This window comes from Hemitrygon akajei, unplaced genomic scaffold (genome assembly GCF_048418815.1).
Source record: "Hemitrygon akajei unplaced genomic scaffold, sHemAka1.3 Scf000121, whole genome shotgun sequence".
Lineage (NCBI taxonomy): Eukaryota > Metazoa > Chordata > Chondrichthyes > Myliobatiformes > Dasyatidae > Hemitrygon > Hemitrygon akajei.
In genome coordinates, this window is record NW_027332007.1 from 137,296 (window position 1) to 149,815 (window position 12,520).

A 12,520-nucleotide genomic window follows, 5' to 3' on the forward strand; every position below is an offset into this window, starting at 1 on the left:
AATAACTGAGAATCCTCAATTTCCACCGGCACCTAGGTTAACCCTTTATTCACTGAACCAAGACCATCCGGCTGAAAAAGACGGCATTCCTTTTCCACCGAGTCAGACAAAGTCAGACACCTCAGACGGGAGGCAGCAGGTATTGACGAGGTCGGTGAGCCCGAACTTGGAATACTGCCTTTGGGTTTGGACGCCTGTTACGTACCCCGTAACGGGTTAAAGAGCCAGCAGAAATGGGCCTACACGGAGTCTGAGTCTGCCGTTATAAACTCTATTTTATTAGTAAGTACGTGAATAAAGGAATATAAAACGAGATAAATTAAACATGTTAGCAGAGCTTATGCACATATACAGGTGAGTAAATAAGCTTCCCCAGCTCAGGTGATTGGGTGATACAGTCTCACGGTGGGATGGTAAGTAATCAGTTCATTTCAGGAATTTGGTTTGAGTAGAGTTGGAGAGAGAGAGTTAGGGTGTTGGTTTGTCTTCCAATGCCGATGTCGATCCTCACGTCCTCCTCCTGCTCCCGAAGCTTACAGTCACCGACTGTGACCGCAAGAAAGGGTTGCCGTCTTCTGTGGTGAATTTATCAACCCCAGACCAGGGTTAAACACACTGATAGCTCCCGACCCGTCACCCCTCTGTCCACACTGCGAGCAAAAACCCCACCCTTGTCGTGGGCACACAAAGCTCACCAGTGTCCTCCTTGCCTCAGGGGTCGTGTGTCTCCTGTGGTGTGTCTTGTGTGTCTCTGGTGTGTGTCTCCTGTGGTGTGTCTTGTGCGTCTCTGGTGTGTGTCTCCTGTGGTGTGTCTTGTGCGTCTCTGGTGTGTGTCTCCTGTGGTGTGTCTTGTGTGTCTCTGGTGTGTGTCTCCTGTGGTGTGTCTTGTGTGTCTCTGGTGTGTGTCTGATTAAAAAGTCAACTGACCTTGTATATATCTCCAAGTGCTGAACACGAGCTGTCCATCACATAGTTCCGCCTTTCAGTTTCCAAGGCAACTCACAGACTTTCTGTCTCCCTGCTGCTGATTTAGCACACAAGCTGTTCGCTCCCCCCTCTCTCTTTTAAAGGAACAGTCCACTTTACAATAATCTTTCGGATCTCGTCACAATCTAAACATAGCTACAAGATCTGTGATATATTCGCATATTTTTTAAGAAAGCTTTATTGATTGAATCTCAGCTGATGGCGGAAATTTCAAAACCTTGCAACATTTCATGGACGTACATGCATGTGTAAGTCACGTGAACCTTTTCCCCGCTCCCATTTTACCGCAGATCTGCCTTGTTTCCGAGGCTCCGCCCCCAGCTCTGATGACATAAATTACAGTCCTGCCTTCCTTCAGTTCTGTGTTGAAGCGGGTCGGCGGCGGCGGCGGATCGTCTGTAGGATCCGGATTGGGAGACGACCATCACCCCCAGAGTCGGGAATCCGGGGGAGGGTTCACCGTCCGGGCGTGAAAACAAGTTCTCATCGGTGAGTCCCGAGTGTGGACGTCTGATGTAAGGTAATGCACCAGGTTAACTTCCCCGATCTGGTGGCCTCCCTGCGCTTGCTGGACAGAACCTGCCGGGGTCGGTCTGTGTTGTGGGACCTTCACAACAAACCGACTGAGATGAGCCGCCGCTCAGTCCCTCTTGCCCTGGTCCTAGGAGCGTGATGGGGTGGTGATACCGAGACTGCACTCATCCATTGAGGTTTATCCCGGGAACTTTACCTTCGTCACCCAGTCCCGCATCGGGTCCAAACTTCACCTGGATCGATAGCCGGTGTCTACAATTGTTTTACATTATTCCAGGGCACGGGAAGCGGCCCTTCCCCCTGTTGTGTTCTTGCAGACAGAGAAGGTTAAACCGAGTAATCGCACCTTCGGGACACTGCTCCATCAGTCTGAGTAGATACATCTTTCGCCCGTTCAGACAAGGCAGAGAGATCCAGATCTCTCACGGCCTCTCGTTTTGGGTGGCCATCGTTGTGTTTATTTTTGTTGAATCCATGCCACTGTTCCGACTTGCTGAAGCGCAGCCAATGTTTCCGGTTTTATAACCCCAATAAATGCAACAAATAAGCCTTTTCCAGTGATCTGGGTTTCTCAAACTTGTACAGCACATTACAACAGCACATTGAGGTGATAACATATTGTTACAAATCCTTATGGTTACAGAGAGAGGGCAGTGAACATCGAGTTAGACTGGGAGATCAAGAGTCCAACTTATCACCGGGGAACATTCAATGTGCTTACAACAGCAGCCTGGACGGTTTCCTGGAGCCTGGTGCTGTGTGTTTTCAATGTTTTTTTTTTAAATCTTCGATCCGGCTGAGAAGAGAGAATAGCGAGGGTTTTGAGGATCTTTGATGCTGCCTGCTTTACTGATGCAATGGGAAGTGCAGTCACAGTCCAGGGAGGGGAGTCTGGTTTCTGTCATGTCCTCAGCTGTGCCCACATTTCCCTGCAGTTCCTTGCAGTCAAGGGTAGAGCGGTAGACTTATGAAGGCGTTATGTATCCGGATGGGATACTTTCTATGGCGCTTTGATAAGGTTTGGGGAGGGGCAATGTGCCTAAGCCAAAGTCATTGTTGTTTGATCTAGGCTTGTCATTTTAGAATCTTTTTCTAACGTTTTATTCAGTCCCTGTGTATTGCTGAATGACCACCAGTGACTGTCCTTGATCCCTCACCCAAATGTTCCATCTCCTCATTCACTCACATCTCGAGCAACCTCTCTCCAGCCCCAGTGTACCCACCTCAATGATGTACAGTATATCAGTAAAGTTTCCTGTAACATTTGACATCATTGTGAAGTATTATCCTGCACTGAGTTTTCCCAGGAATTGTTTATTTTTGTTAGTAGAACTACCAGAGGTTTAGTTGAATGCAACACCTGGTGAGGTAAGAGTTACAAGCTACGAGCCCAGGGTGTGGCAGGAAAGATTCCAGCATGTATAGAGCAGTAGTTGGTGATGGAATGTATACCTGCTTGTATACATTTTTTTATAACAATTTACTTGATTGTATCTGCGGAAATTTTGTAAAATGAATGGGAACTTCGATGAGACATAAAGTATGCTGCGGAGTTTGACAGGGACGTGGACTAAATAGTTCCTGTTTTGTGAGGGTCTGAAACCAAGCACCGCCAGCTGAAGACAGCCGAGATGTTTTTCTCTCTCCCTCTCCGGGTCTAGTGTGTCATGGTAATCACCGTCCTCAATATTCAGCAGAAGGAGAGTCTTTCATTTAATATTGTAATCCTGCAGTGTAGTGATACACAAATGAGTGAGATGTTACAGGTGAGAGGCAGGATTGATGCGCCGAGATCACAGTCTGATCTGGGTGGGTCACAGTGAATGCAAGATGCCAATGAAATTAAATATCCGCGGATAAAATCCAATGCATTGTTATTTTTTTTAAAAAAACTGTACTGTATATAAGCATGTCTCCCCTGTTTTATGTAACACCACAAGTCAAGATCACAACATATTCCTCATAGAAAAACTCGCAGGGGCAGATATCTGTCTGGTAAACCTTCCTCTGGTTTCCCACCTACCCACTCACATCTGACAGAAGGGAAACAACACTGCAGACGGTGATCCACAACAGATCTCACCAACCGACTATATAATGGAACCATCAACTCCTTACACCGCCTCCCCCCACGACCACCCCCCGCCCGGCTGTAATCTCCAGTGTGGGTGTTTCCATACTTTTGTCCACCAACCGAAATGCCGTTTAGGATGGACAGATAGTATCAATCCCGCCAGTGAAGGAATAAACAAAGCGAATCCTCAGTTCCCTCGGTCGGGGATCGGTAAAGCCCCGAGTATGGACGGATCTGTCTTCCTGTTACTGCAAGCAGTAGCCCGCGGACAGTTCCGAGGTGCGGGGAACTCGCAGCTCCCGAGTCTTTGCTGATGATTCGGAGCCGGGTTGAAAGTGCGGCGTTTCCGATAACACTGTCAACTGCCCCGGTTTCCCGCGGGAAATACACAGGAAGTCGATGCATTCAATTAGACGAAAGGAATTATTAATTTACTTAAAAGCGATTCGCTACAGTTCTAATGTCGATCAACGTTATCAATTCCATTCGTGTTCATAAAAGTGGCTGACTGCCTTTGTGATGTTTATATATCAGTATATACTGCTTCTTACCGTGTACCGCGGCTCCAGGTTCTGTTACCACCCTGTCCCAGTGAGGCTGTGTTACGGGTTCTGTAAGTAATGAACACACGCTGGTTAATGCTCAGTCAGCTCCTGGTGATAATCATTAACTAAACTCACAGCATTATCAGTGGGTCACTCCGTGACCTGTTCCTTAGCACAGGGTACGTTCTGTCTCCAAACAAACATCACCATGGAGATGAAATGTGATCTCAGTGATTTTGAGAGTGGAATGTTTGTCGTTGCCAGACGGTGCAGTTTGAATATCTCAGGAACTGCTGAACTCCTGGGATTGTCAAGTTCAACAGTCTCAGTTTGCGGAGAATGATGCTGTGAAAAAAATCAGGTAGCGGCAATTCTGAGAGAGAAAAATCGCCTTGGTAATGAGAGAGATCGGTGGTTAAAGGCGGACTGATTCAATCTGCCAGGAAGACAGTAACTCAAATAATCACGAACTACTGCACTGTGCAGAGAGGCATCACTGGACGCGAAACATGTCGAACATTGGACTGAATGAGCAACGGCAGTAGAAGACCATGGATATACAATCAGTGGCCGTATTATTAGGTACCGGAGGAGCATAACACAGTGCACATCGATATTTGTTATCAGCAATGAGATTTAACTCATAAAGTTTAATTTTTAATATCACTGACACATACTTGTTGTCTTTGCTAAAATAGCACACTCACTCCTGCAAAAAAATCAGACGGATCCGCAAAGCCACTCAATGTTAAAGACAGTATTGAAATGGTAGAAATGTCATAAGGGGACATGGAATGGACCCAAATGCAGGACGCAGGCACTGAAGTACTAGGGGCAGGACAGGGACAACTAAAGGATAGAACAAGTTGGGGTGACCGTGGCGTGAGGAACGTGGCATTCAAAGGTGATCCTGGTGTTCAGAGATAGCTCAGGCAAGGCAGGAGGATCCTGAGGATTCTGGCAAGGCAGGATCTTGGGGTTCATGGCAAGGCAGGATCTTGGGGTTCATGGCAAGGCAGGATCTTGGGGTTCATGGCAAGGCAGAGTCCTCCGCCAGGTAACGGCAATCTGACCTGACCTACCCGACGGAGGCGAGGGGTAAGTAAGGGGCAGAGACCTTTGGATGACTCATTGGCACTGCCGCCTCCCAGGCGTGAACACAGAGGCCTGGGCAAGACGCGGTAAACTGGGCAGGTGCGGGGTACCACCCGTCGGGACCGAGGGGTAGGAAAGTGGCAGAGCCCTCCGCCAGGTAACGGCAATCTGGCCTGACCTACCCGACGGAGGCGAGGGGTAAGAAAGAAGCAAAGTCCTCCGACGGGCAACGGCAATCTGGCCTGGCTTACCCGACGGAGGCAAGGGATAGGAAGGGGACTAAGTCCAGGGTGACTCTGAAACTGACTCACAGAACTAGTTGATTAGCGATGGGTACACCAAGCCGGGGCGAACAGGGACGAAGACCAGGCGAACAGCACCAGCAGGACAAACATGACGCACGGGTCTGCACAGGGAAAACAGGGCGACCAGCGCAACACAGGACGAGGAGGTCAAAACGGGATGGACAGTCGGACAGTCGGACAGCGCGAGCAAGGCAAACCGAACGGAACCGCGGGACGAGCACCTACCAGGGAAGCAGGACAAAACAGGTTCAGAGCAGGACGACCCCCAACTAGACTCAGTCTCAGAGCCCCTTATATCCACCTACCAGCCGATGGGCAACAGTTGCGCCTCCTTGAGTCCAAACAAGCCAGAATGATCCACAGGTGTGACTAATTAGCTCAAGGGTGAAAGGAGGGACGGCTACAAGACCCGGAGTCAGGAGTCCGCGGACCAGATCAAGACCCGGAATAGGGGCTCCGGACCGGACCATAACAAGAAACACTAGAAAACCTGCCGTCACAAGTGGGCGTATTAACTCATCGTAACGTTGCCCACCCACTACAGTCTCTGTGTTTACTCTGTGCTGAGCTCCTGATTCTGTTACCAGCGAATCCGAGCACCGGAGTTCCGTGGGACCAAACAGTAAGTGAACACAATCAGAGTAATGTTCAGTTGACAACACACACATAAGCCTGCACGTCACACTCATCAGCACGTAACTCCACACCCTGCTCCACAGCGCAAGAACTAAACGACACAAAAACTCCTTCGAGCCAATGGTTCTGATGTGCTGTTCGATCCAGGCTTAATTTTGCACCTCAGTAGACGGTGACAAAGATTACATACAGTATCTCACGACAAATCGATCTGCTCCAGGGAGCAACCGCGACCCGCATCCTGGTTCAGATCGGGTGGTGTCATCGCATGAAATTATTCTTTACTTTGGGACCAATTTACTTCAGTGACAGCTGAGGGCAGAAATCGCTGTGGGCTTGTAGGAAAGACGCAGTCAGGATGGGACTTCTGAACTCTGGTGAAAAGTTATGATTTTGAAATAATCTTTTCTTTTGAACACTGGACATTCCCTTTCGCCAGATTTAACTGTGCCCCGGCAACCTGGAACAGCACTGATCTCAGAGACAACTTCATACTGCAATCTTAAATATTTGTCCACAATTGGACCATTACACTGAAGGGCAACAACTATGTGGAGATTGCAAACTGGAGATAACCACGTCCAAAAGAATACAACATATTTCACCATCAGATTAGTGCTCACTTACTGGAAATAAATAACCTTATCAATCAGATGACTTTCCTGACTAAAAGGTCTATTTAAGTTACTCCCGTCGGTGTGTTACCCCGCTATCTCCTTTACTTTACAAATACCTTAGCTGTTTAAAGAAGAAGAAGTACTGGCACTATTAAGGAATATAAAAGTGGATAAGTCTCCGGGACCTGACAGGATATCTGCTAGGACCTTGAGGGAAGTTAGCGTAGAAATAGCAGGGGCTCTGACAGAAATATTTCAAATGTCATTAGAAAAGGGGGTTGTGCCGGAGGATTGGCGTATTGCTCATGTGGTTTCATTGTTTAAAAAGAGTTCTAAGGGTAAACCGAGCAATTATAGGCCAGTCAGTTTGACGTCAGTGGTGGGTAAATTAATGGAAAGTATTCTTAGAGATGGTATATATAATTATCTAGATAGAACAGTTAACATGGATTTGTGCGAAGAAGGTCATGTTTGACAGATCTTATTGAATTTTTGAAGAGGTTACCAGGAAAGTTGACGGAGGTAAAGCAGTGGATGTTGTCTATATGGAGTTCAGTAAGGCCTTTGCCAAGGTTCCACACGGTTGGTTAGTTAGGAAGGTTCAACTGTTAGGTATTAATATTGAAGTAGTAAAATTGATTCGACAGTGGCTGGATGGGAGATGCCAGAGAGTAGTGGTGGATAACTGTTTGTCACGTTGGAAGCCGGTGACTAGTGGTGCGCCTCGGGGATCTGTACTGGGACCAGTGTTATTTGTCATATACATTAATGATCTGGATGATGGGGTGGTAAATTGGAATAATAAGTATGCTGATGATACTAAGATAGGTGTCGTTGTGGATAATGAAGCAGATTTTCAAAGCTTACAGAGAGATTTAGGCCATTTAGAAGAGTAGACTGAAAGATGGCAGATGGAGTTTAATGCTGATAAGTGTGAGGGGCTACATTTTGGTAGAACTATTCATAATAAGACAATCATGTTAAATGGTAGGGCATTGAGGAATGCAGTAGAACAGAGTGATCTGGGAATAATGGTACATAGTTCCCTGAAGGTGGAATCTCGTGGATAGGGTGGTGAAGAAAGCTTTTGGTATGCTGGCTTTTATAAATAAGAGCATTGAGTATACGACTTGGGGTGTAATGTTAAAATTGTACAAGGCATTGCTGAGGCCAAATTTGGAGTATTGCGTACAGTTCTGGTCGCCGATTTATAGGAAAGAGGTCAACAAAATAGAGAGAGTACAGAGAAGATTTACTAGAATGTTACCTGGGTTTCAGCACCTAAGTAACAGAGAAAGGTTGAACAAGTTAGATCTTTATTCTTTGGAGCGTAGAAGGTTGAGGGGGGACTTGATAGAGGTATTTAAAATTATGAGGGGGATAGATAGAGTTGACGGGGATAGGCTTTTTTCCATTGAGAGTAGGGGAGATTCAAACAACAGGACATGAGTTGAGAGACAGAGAGTAAAAGTTTAGGGGTAACACGAAGGGGAACTTCTTTACTCGGAGAGTAGTAGCTGTGTGGAACAAGGTTCCAGTAGAAGTGGTAGAGGCAGGTTCGATATTGTTATTTTTAAAAAATTGGATAGGTATATGGAGAGGAAAGGAATGGAGGGTTCTGGGCTGAGAGCAGGTCGGTGGGACTACGTGAGAGTAAGCATTCGACACGGACTAGAAGGGCTGAGATGGCCTGTTTCCGTGCTGTAATTGTTATATGGTTATTTGTGAGGTGATGGACATTCAAATGAAGTAGAACTTGTACAATGAATGGCAAGGCGCTGACAAGTCAGTTCACTGAAAGGCAGGATGGTGAAAAAACTCGTTTAGCATGCTAGCCTTCATCAGTTATGGTGTACAGTTCAGGAGCGGCGAATTATTTGCAGTTACATAATTTGTTGTTGAGACCACTTTTGGAATATTATCTACAATTTTGGTTACCCTGTTATAGGAAAGACACTGCCAAGTTGGAGAGGGTGCAGAAGAGATTTAGGAGGATGTTTCTTTGGACTACAGGGCATGGATTACACAGAGGTTAGCCATGCTGGACCTTTATTCCTTGGAGAATGAGAGGTGACCTCAGAAGTCTAAAATCATAAGGGGTATTGATAAGGTGGATTGTCATTATTGGAGAGTTGGAGAGTCCGAAATGAGAGGTCACAGATAGAAGAGAGGAGGGAAAAAATTGAAAAGAGATCAATGGGTTAACTTCAGTACACAGAGGATTGTGAATACCTGGAAGAAGCTACCAGAGGAAGTGGTTGAAGTGGGTTCCACTGCCACATTTAACAGGCATTTGGACGGGTACATGGAAGGGAGAGGCTTGGAGAGTTATGGGCCAAACTAGAAAACTGGGACTAGCAGGGAGGATGCTGTGGTTGGTATGGACCAGTTGAGCCGAAGGGCTTGTTTAGATCGCATTACTCTAGGATTCCATAATTCTAAAGTGACACAAGTTGCATCCCTGTGCAAATAGTTTTACTTGTACACATCGTTCTGCTATCAGTCACTGGTGTCTTTCCACGGCTCCTGGCATCCAAGGTTTTACTCATACACATTGTGGATCATGCTATCTATCTGCCTTGTTCTGCTATCAGTTACTTGTGCTTTCTCTGGGCTCCTGGATTACAAGGTTCACTGCTCTTCATGAAGCGTAAATTCCTGCCATAGGTGATGCTGGTGCCGTTTTCCTTCAATAGATATGGGCCTGCGATGGCTTCGCTGTCTTGTCACAATTGCTTACTACTGAATGTCTGGGTGGAATCAGCCTTGCCATTGGGACTAGTTATGCCTTAGTTGTAGCCTTTCATAAAGTGGTTTGACCAATGGATGGCAGGGTGGGTGGGCCACTGCTAATTTAACTTTGAATACACTTCTCTGGTTAAAATAGAAGCAAAAAGCCAAGGTCCTTGAGTATACTTCTCTTTGTTTCTCCTATTGTAGGCATACATAGACCAGGTTGAAATGCCCTGAAAATCAGATGCTTTCAGTAGCTGTACTAACACGTTACCTTCCCTGCACTGCCATATATTCAGTTACTAATCAATGGTCAATAATAGATCATCTTCCATAGTATCAATAACCTGTGAACTTAAACTGAATGTTGACCGAGATGGGGCCTTCCTCTTTAGAGCAAAGGGGGAGGAGATGTGATTTGATAGAGGCGTATAAGTTGATAAGATGCATAGATAGAGTGGACAGCCAGCAACATTTTCCCAGAGCAGAAATGACTAATAAGATGGGGCATAATGTTAAGGTGATTAGAGAAAAGTTTAGGGGATTGTCAGAAGTAGTAATTTTTAAAAGAAAATGGTGGGTGTATGGAATGCACAGCCTGGGTGGTGATAAGGGTCGATGCATTACTGAGATTTAAGAGGCTTCCAGATAGACACATGAATGAAATAAAAAAATGGAGAGCTATTTGAGAGAGTAGGGGTACATTGATCTTGGAGCAGATTAAAAGGTTGGTGCAACATCATGGGCCAAAATGCCTGCATTGTGCTATATTGCTCTATGTCTGGCCCAGCTCAGTTTAAGCCCCGAGAGGAGTGATGAAAGCTCTGAAGCGAGGTGGAATAAAGCCTTTGGAATAATATATCTTTAATGCACCGAAAGAAACTATACGATTTTCAGTTTAATGACAGATGGTATCCTATAGGTAGATTTGTTTTTCTGCTGGGATGGAATGCTTCAGGTCAATTAAACTTTCTGTAGGGCCTTGCCTATTCCTTACCTCACCACCATTTTGAGGTTAATATTACAAAGCATTAGTGAACCTCATTACAGTTTAAACTTCTCATTCTTCTCAAGCATCATGTAAATGTAAAGTTTTCTTTGAATTACTCCATATTTTTTCTCTATTTCAGGTGAAAGATGAGAAGACATCAGCAATTCTATGTGAAAGTACTGCTGGGTGTTTTGATTACTCTGGGATTGTTCTTCATGTTCTGGAATAATGACAAACGTCGAGAGACTGATGATGTTGCAGAAACTGTTCATCGCAAAGATCTGCCCAAGGTTGTTACTGCTGATGCAACTAAATCAGTGCTCAAGCCAAAGTGCCACGCGAACAGGACATTGTTGCACCTGTCCTCATTTCATCAAGAGAAAGAGCACATAAAAAACTTCTTGATGTATAAACACTGTCGAGAATTTAACATGATTCAAAATGTCCCAGACAAATGTGGTGGTCGAGAAGGATCTCAGAATGTCTTCCTGCTCCTGGTGATCAAATCTCACCCTTTCAACCAGGATCGGCGGGAAGTGGTAAGGAAGACCTGGGGCAAAGAACGCGAATTCAATGGGGTCCTAATTAAGAGAGTCTTTATCTCTGGTGTCTCTCCTGACCAAAAAGAAAGTAGGAAATTGAATCAGCTGTTAGCAATGGAAAACAGAGAACACAGAGATGTCCTACAATGGGATTTCTTGGATACCTTTTTCAACCTCACCCTCAAACAATACAAGTTGCTGCAGTGGGTCTGTGAATTTTGCCCCAGTGCTAAATTCATCTTCAATGGAGATGAAGATGTCTTTGCCAACACCGATAACATGGTTGATTACTTGCTAGGCATGAAGGTTCACCAACACCTGTTTGTGGGCCGTCTCATTTATGGGTTTGGGCCCAAACGCCAGAAGTCGAGCAAGTATTATGTGCCAGAAATAGTGACCACTATCAAGTCTTACCCACCATACGTTAATGGAGGGGGCATACTTATGTCTGTGTATACAGCTCATATCATTTACCACATAGCCCAAGACCTTGAACTATACCCCATTGATGATGTATTTTTGGGGATGTGCCTGGCCAAGGCTGGACTAGCCCCACGCTCCCATAGTGGATTCAGGGCAGCTGGTATCAGTGTTCCTTCAACCCAAGAGGACTCTTTCAATCCTTGCTATTACCGTGAGTTACTGCTAGTGCACCGTTTTCAGCCTTTCAAACTGCTACTGATGTGGGATGCGGTGCATGATGCTAATCTGAATTGTGCTCATGCTGCCCAGAAGTCTGCATCCACGAAAAGGACCGCATGAGTCATGAGAGAATGTAGCAACTGTTGGAATGTAATGCAGTTTGTAAACATGTGTTAATCAGTTGTTTATGCAATGTAAGAAGGTTAATTCCTAAATTATATTGGAGGATACATTAATTCATAGGGTTGGTGCCTTTCTACATTCCACAAATGTTTGTAAAGCTGTCAGGTGTCATCACTCAGCCTAATTCTTACTGCACCCATAATGACATTACAATATTGATAGGCGCACCACAATTTAAGTCAATTGTAAAGTTATTCCAAGTGAGCAGTCCTTGTTGCATTGCGTGCAGATAGGTACAGCATGTTCACTTGGGGCATTTGTATAATAAGCCACCAATAAAATTTTTAGTAGCAGTTATATCTGTGTATTTTTTTCTTGCCGTTTCTTACATGTCCCTTGCAAAATATGAAAGACACAAATGTGTTTCTTGGACTGGAACTGTGAGGACAACAAAGAATCTAGATCTAAAATTGTCTCAGGGTTGGAGGAATAGAGAAACTTATGGTCATCACTTCTGTAGTCAAATGTCAGCCTGCATTGTGTCTGTGTAACTACATATCAAATAGAAGCACACACGCAGGAGATGGCTTTAACTGGAGTATTCACATTGCAGAGAGGGAAAGAGATCAATGAACATGTGCGGACAACAGGTCAATATGCATACATAGACGGCAGTCCATATGTAGTGCGAAGGGG

General features: G+C 45.4%; 1 pseudogene; it reads left to right on the top strand.

Moving 5' to 3' along the window:
- The first annotated feature begins 1,350 nt into the window (after window positions 1–1,350).
- LOC140723619 (N-acetyllactosaminide beta-1,3-N-acetylglucosaminyltransferase 3 pseudogene) lies at window positions 1,351–12,258 on the top strand (annotated as a pseudogene).
- The last annotated feature ends 262 nt before the right edge of the window (window positions 12,259–12,520 follow it).